This window comes from Dendrobates tinctorius, unplaced genomic scaffold (assembly GCF_039654945.1).
Source record: "Dendrobates tinctorius isolate UK_male_01 unplaced genomic scaffold, ASM3965494v1 ptg000133l, whole genome shotgun sequence".
Classification (NCBI taxonomy): Eukaryota; Metazoa; Chordata; class Amphibia; order Anura; family Dendrobatidae; genus Dendrobates; species Dendrobates tinctorius.
This window is the reverse complement of record NW_027361801.1, coordinates 23,644,890-23,651,296: the sequence shown is the minus strand read 5'-3', so window position 1 is coordinate 23,651,296 and position 6,407 is coordinate 23,644,890.

Genomic DNA, 6,407 nt, shown 5'->3' with positions numbered 1-6,407 from the left:
GACTCTTGTTCTTTAAGTGCAGCACTGACGTGTCACAATGGGCACTGTTCTTTAAATGGAATATAGATGTGTCACAAAGGGATCTGGCTTTTATATGGAACACGGACATGTCACAATGGGCTCTTGTTCTTTAAATAGAACACTGTTGTGTCACAATTGGCTCTGGCTTTTATATGGAACACTGATGTGTCACAATCGGCTCTGGCTTTTATATGAAACACTGATGTGTCACAATGGGATTTAGTTCTTTAAAAGGAGCACTAATGTGTCACAATGTGCTCCGGCTTTAATATGGAACTCTGACGTGTTACAATGGACTCTTGTTCTTTAAATGGAACACTGACGTGTCACAATGGGCACTTATTCTTCAAATGGAATATAGATGTGTCACAAAGTGATCTGGCTTTTATATGGAACACTGACATGTCACAATGGGCTCTTTTTCTTTAAAAGGAACACTGTTGTGTCTCAATTGGCTCTGGCTTTTATATGGAAAACTGATGTGTCACAATAGACACTTGATCTTTAAATGGAACACTTTTGTGTCACAATGAGCTCTTGTTTTTTAAATGGAATACTGATGTGTCACAATGGGCTCTTGTTCTTTAAATGGAACACTGATGTGTCACAATGGGATCGTGTTCTTTAAATGGAACACTGATGTGTCACAATTGGCTCTAGCTTTTATATGGAACACTGAAGTGTCACAATGGGCTCTTGCTCTTTATATGGAACACGGATGTGTCACAAAGGGCTCTTGTTCTTTAAATGGAACACTGACGTGTCACAATGGGCACTTGTTCTTTCAATGGAATGCAGATGTGTCACAAAGTGATCTGGCTTTTATATGGAACACTGACGTGTCACAATGGGCTCTTGTTCTTTAAATGGAACACTTTTATGTCACAATGGGCTCTTGTTCTTTAAACGGAACACTGACGTGTCACGATGGGCTCTTGTTCTTTAAATGGAACACTGATGTGTCACAATAGGATCTTGTTCTTTAAATGTAACACTGATGTGTCACAATGGGCTATTGTTCTTTAAATGGAACACTTTTGTGTCACAATGGGCCCTTGTTCTTTAAATGGAATACTGATGTGTCGCAATGGGCTCTTGTTCTTTAAATGGAACACAGATGTGTCACAATAGGATCTTGTTCTTTAAATAGACCACTGATATGTCACAATGGGCTCTAGCTTTTATATGGAACACTGCTGTGTCACAATTGGCTCTGACTTTTATATGGAACACTGATGTGTCACAATAGGCTCTTGTTCTTTAAATGGAATACTGATGTGTCACAATGGGCTCTTGTTCTTTAAATGGAACACTGATGTGTCACAATGGGCTCTTGTTCTTTAAATGGAACACTTTTGTGTCACAATGGGCTCTTGTACTTTAAATGGAATGCTGATCTGTCGCAATGGGCTCTTGTTTTTTAAGTGGAACACGGATGTGTCACAATAGGATCTTGTTCTTTAAATGGAACACTGATATGTCACAATGGGCTCTAGCTTTTATATGGAACACTGACGTGTCACAATGGGCTCTTGTTCTTTAAATGGAACACTGATATGTCACAATGGGCTCTAGCTTTTATATGGAACACTGACGTGTCACAATGGGCTCTTGTTCTTTAAATGACACACTGATGTGTCACAATGAGCTCTTGTTCTTTAAATGGAACACTGATGTGTCACAATCGACTATGGCCTTTATATGGAACACTGATGTGTCACAATGGGATCTTGTTCTTTAAAAGGAGCACTGATGTGTAACAATGTGCTCGAGGTTTAATATGGAACTTTGATGTGTCACAATGGGCTCTTCTTCTTTGAATGGAACACTGATGTGTCACAATTGGCTCAGGCTTTTATATGGAAAACTGATGTGTCACAATGGGATCTTGTTCTTTAAAAGGAGCACTGATGTGTTACAATGTGCTCTAGCTTTAATATGGAACTCTGACGTGTCAAAATGGGCTCTTGTTCTTTAAATGGAACTCTGACGTGTCACATTGGGATCTTGTTCTTTGAATGGAACACTGATGTGGCACAATGGCCTCTTGTTCTTTAAATGGAACACTGCTGTGTCACAATTGGCTCTGGCTTTTATATGGAACACTGATTTGTCACATTAGGCTCTTGTTCTTTAAATGGAACACTTTTGTGTCACAATGGGCTCCTGTTCTTTAAATGTAATACTGATCTGTCACAATGGGCTCTTGTTCTTTAAATGGAACACTGATGTGTCACAATTAGCTCTGGCTGTTCTATGGAACACTGATGTGTCACAATAGGCTCTTGTTCTTTAAATGGAAAACTTTTGTGTCACAATGGGCTCTTGTTCTTTAAATAGAATACTACTCATGTGTCACAATGGGCTTTTGTTCTTTAAATGGAAAACTGATGTGTCACAATGGGATCTTGTTATTTAAATGGAAGACTGATATGTCACAATGGGCTCTAGCTTTTATATTTAACACTGACGTGTCACAATGGGCTCTTGTTCTTTGAATGGAACACTGATGTGTCACAATCGGCTTAGGCATTTATATGGAACATGGATGTGTTACAATGGGATCTTGTTCTTTAAAAGGAACACTGATGTGTCACAATGTGCTCTAGCTTTAATATGGAACTCTGACGTGTCACAATGGGCTCTTGTTGTTTGAATGGAACACTAGCGTGGCACAATGGGCTCTTGTTCTTTAAATGGAATTCTGACGTGTCACAATGGGCTCTTGTTTTTTAACTGGAACACTGACATGTCACAATGGGCTCTTGTTCTTTAAATGGAACACTGTTGTGTCACAATTGGCTCTGGCTTTTATATGGAACACTGATGTGTCACAATAGGCACTTGTTCTTTAAATGGAACACTTTTGTGTCACAATGAGCTCTTGTTCTTTAAATGGAATACTGATGTGTCACAATGGCCTCTTGTTCTTTAAATGGAACACTGATGTGTCACAATGGGATCTTGTTCTTTAAATGGAACACTGATGTGTCACAATTGGCTCTAGCTTTTATATGGAACACTAAAGTGTCACAATGGGCTCTTGCTCTTTATATGGAACACTGATGTGTCACAAAGGGCTCTTGTTCTTTAAATGAAACACTAATGTGTCACAATGGGCTCTTGTTCTTTAAATGGAACACTGATGTGTCACAGTCGGCTCTGGCTTTTATATGAAGCACTGATGTGTCACAATGGGATCTAGTTCTTTAAAAGGAGCACTAATGTGTCACAATGTGATCTGGCTTTAATATGGAATTCTGACGTGTCACGATGGGCTCTTGTTTTTTAACTGGAACACTGACATGTCACAATGGGCTCTTGTTCTTTAAATGGAACACTGTTGTGTCACAATTGGCTCTGGCTTTTATATGGAACACTGATGTGTCACAATAGGCACTTGTTCTTTAAATGGAACACTTTTGTGTCACAATGAGCTCTTGTTCTTTAAATGGAATACTGATGTGTCACAATGGGCTCTTGTTCTTTAAATGGAACACTGATGTGTCACAATGGGATCTTGTTCTTTAAATGGAACACTGATGTGTCACAATTGGCTCTAGCTTTTATATGGAACACTAAAGTGTCACAATGGGCTCTTGCTCTTTATATGGAACACTGATGTGTCACAAAGGGCTCTTGTTCTTTAAATGAAACACTGATGTGTCACAATGGGCTCTTGTTCTTTAAATGGAACACTGATGTGTCACAATCGGCTCTGTCTTTTATATGAAACACTGATGTGTCACAATGGGATCTAGTTCTTTAAAAGGAGCACTAATGTGTCACAATGTGCTCTAGCTTTAATATGGAACTCTGACGTGTCACAATGGACTCTTGTTCTTTAAATGGAACACTGATGTGTCACAATGGGCACTTATTCTTCAAATGGAATATAGATGTGTCACAAAGTGCTCTGGCTTTAATATGGAACTCTGACGTGTCACAATGGACTCTTGTTCTTTACATGGAACACTGACGTGTCACAATGGGCACTTATTCTTCAAATGGAATATAGATGTGTCACAAAGTGATCTGGCTTTTATATGGAACACTGACATGTCACAATTGGCTCTTGTTCTTTAAATGAAACACTGTTGTGTCACAATTGGCTCTGGCTTTTATATGGAACACTGATGTGTCACAATAGGCACTTTTTCTTTAAATGGAACACTTTTGTGTCACAATGAGCTCTTGTTCTTTAAATGGAATACTGATGTGTCACAATGGGCTCTTGTTCTTTAAAAGGAACACTGATGTGTCACAATGGGATCTTGTTATTTAAATGGAACACTGATGTGTCACAATTGGCTCTAGCTTTTATACGGAACACTAAAGTGTCACAATGGGCTCTTGCTCTTTATATGGAACACTGATGTGTCACAAAGGGCTCTTGCTCTTTAAATGAAACACTGATGTGTCACAATGGGCTCTTGTTCTTTAAATGGAACACTGATGTGTCACAATCGGCTCTGGCTTTTATATGAAATGCTGATGTGTCACAATGGGATCTTGTTCTTTAAAAGGAGCACTAATGTGTCACAATGTGCTCTAACTTTAATATGGAACTCTGATGTGTCGCAATGGGCTCTTGTTCTTTGAATGGATCACTGATGTGGCAGAATGGCTCTTGTTCTTTATATGGAACTCTGACGTGTCACAATGGGCTCTTGTTCTTTGAATGGAACACTGATGTGGCACAATGGGCTCTTGTTCTTTAAATGGAACACTGACGTGTCACAATGGGCTCTTGTTCTTTGAATGGAACACTGATGTGGCACAATGGGCTCTTTTTCTTTAAATGGAACACTGACATGTCACAATGGGCACTTGCTCTTTCAATGGAATACAGATGTGTTACAAAGTGATCTGGCTTTTATATGGAACACTGACATGTCACAATGGGCTCTTGTTCTTTAAATGGAACACTGATGTGTCACAATAGGATCTTGTTCTTTAAATGGAACACTGATATGTCACAATGGGCTGTAGCTTTTATATGGAACACTGACGTGTCACAATGGTCTCTTGTTCTTTTTATGGAACACTGATGTCTCACAATGGGCTCTTGTTCTTTAAATGAAACACTGATGTGTCACAATGGGCTCTAGTTCTTTAAATGGAATACTGATGTGTCACAATCGGCTATGGCTTTTATATGGAACACTGATATGTCACAATGGAATCTTGTTCTTTACAAGGAACACTGATGTGTCACAATGTTCTCTAGCCTTAATATGCTACTCTGACATGTCACAATGGGCTCTTGTTCTTTTTATGGAACACTGATGTGTCACAATGGGCTCTTGTTCTTTAAATGAAACACTGATGTGTCACAATGGGCTCTTGTTCTTTGAATGGAACACTGATGTGGCATAATGGGCTCTTGTTCTTTAAATGGAACTCTGACGTGTCACAATGGGCTCTTGTTCTTTTAATAGAACACTCATGTGGCACAATGGGCTCTTGTTTTTTAAATGGAACACTGACATGTCACAATGGGCTCTTGTTCTTTACATGGAACACTGCTGTGTCACAATTGGCTCTAGCTTTTATATGGAACACTGGTGTATCACAATAGGCTCTTGTTCATTAAATGGAACATTTTTGTGTCACAATGGCCTCTTGTTCTTTAAATGGAATACTGATGTGTCACAATGGGCTCTTGTTTTTTAAATGGAACACTGATGTGTCACAATAGGATCTTGTTCTTTAAATGGAACACTGATATGTCACAATGGGCTCTAGCTTTTATTTGGAACACTGACGTGTCACAATGGGCTCTTGTTCTTTTTATGGAACACTGATGTGTCACAATGGGCTCATGTTCTTTAAATGATACACTGATGTGTCACAATGAGCTCTTGTTCTTTTAATGGAGCACTGATGTGTCACAAGGTGCTCTGGCTTTAATATGGAACTCTGACTTGTCACAATGGACTCTTGTTCTTTAAGTGCAGCACTGACGTGTCACAATGGGCACTGTTCTTTAAATGGAATATAGATGTGTCACAAAGGGATCTGGCTTTTATATGGAACACGGACATGTCACAATGGGCTCTTGTTCTTTAAATAGAACACTGTTGTGTCACAATTGGCTCTGGCTTTTATATGGAACACTGATGTGTCACAATCGGCTCTGGCTTTTATATGAAACACTGATGTGTCACAATGGGATTTAGTTCTTTAAAAGGAGCACTAATGTGTCACAATGTGCTCCGGCTTTAATATGGAACTCTGACGTGTTACAATGGACTCTTGTTCTTTAAATGGAACACTGACGTGTCACAATGGGCACTTATTCTTCAAATGGAATATAGATGTGTCACAAAGTGATCTGGCTTTTATATGGAACACTGACATGTCACAATGGGCTCTTTTTCTTT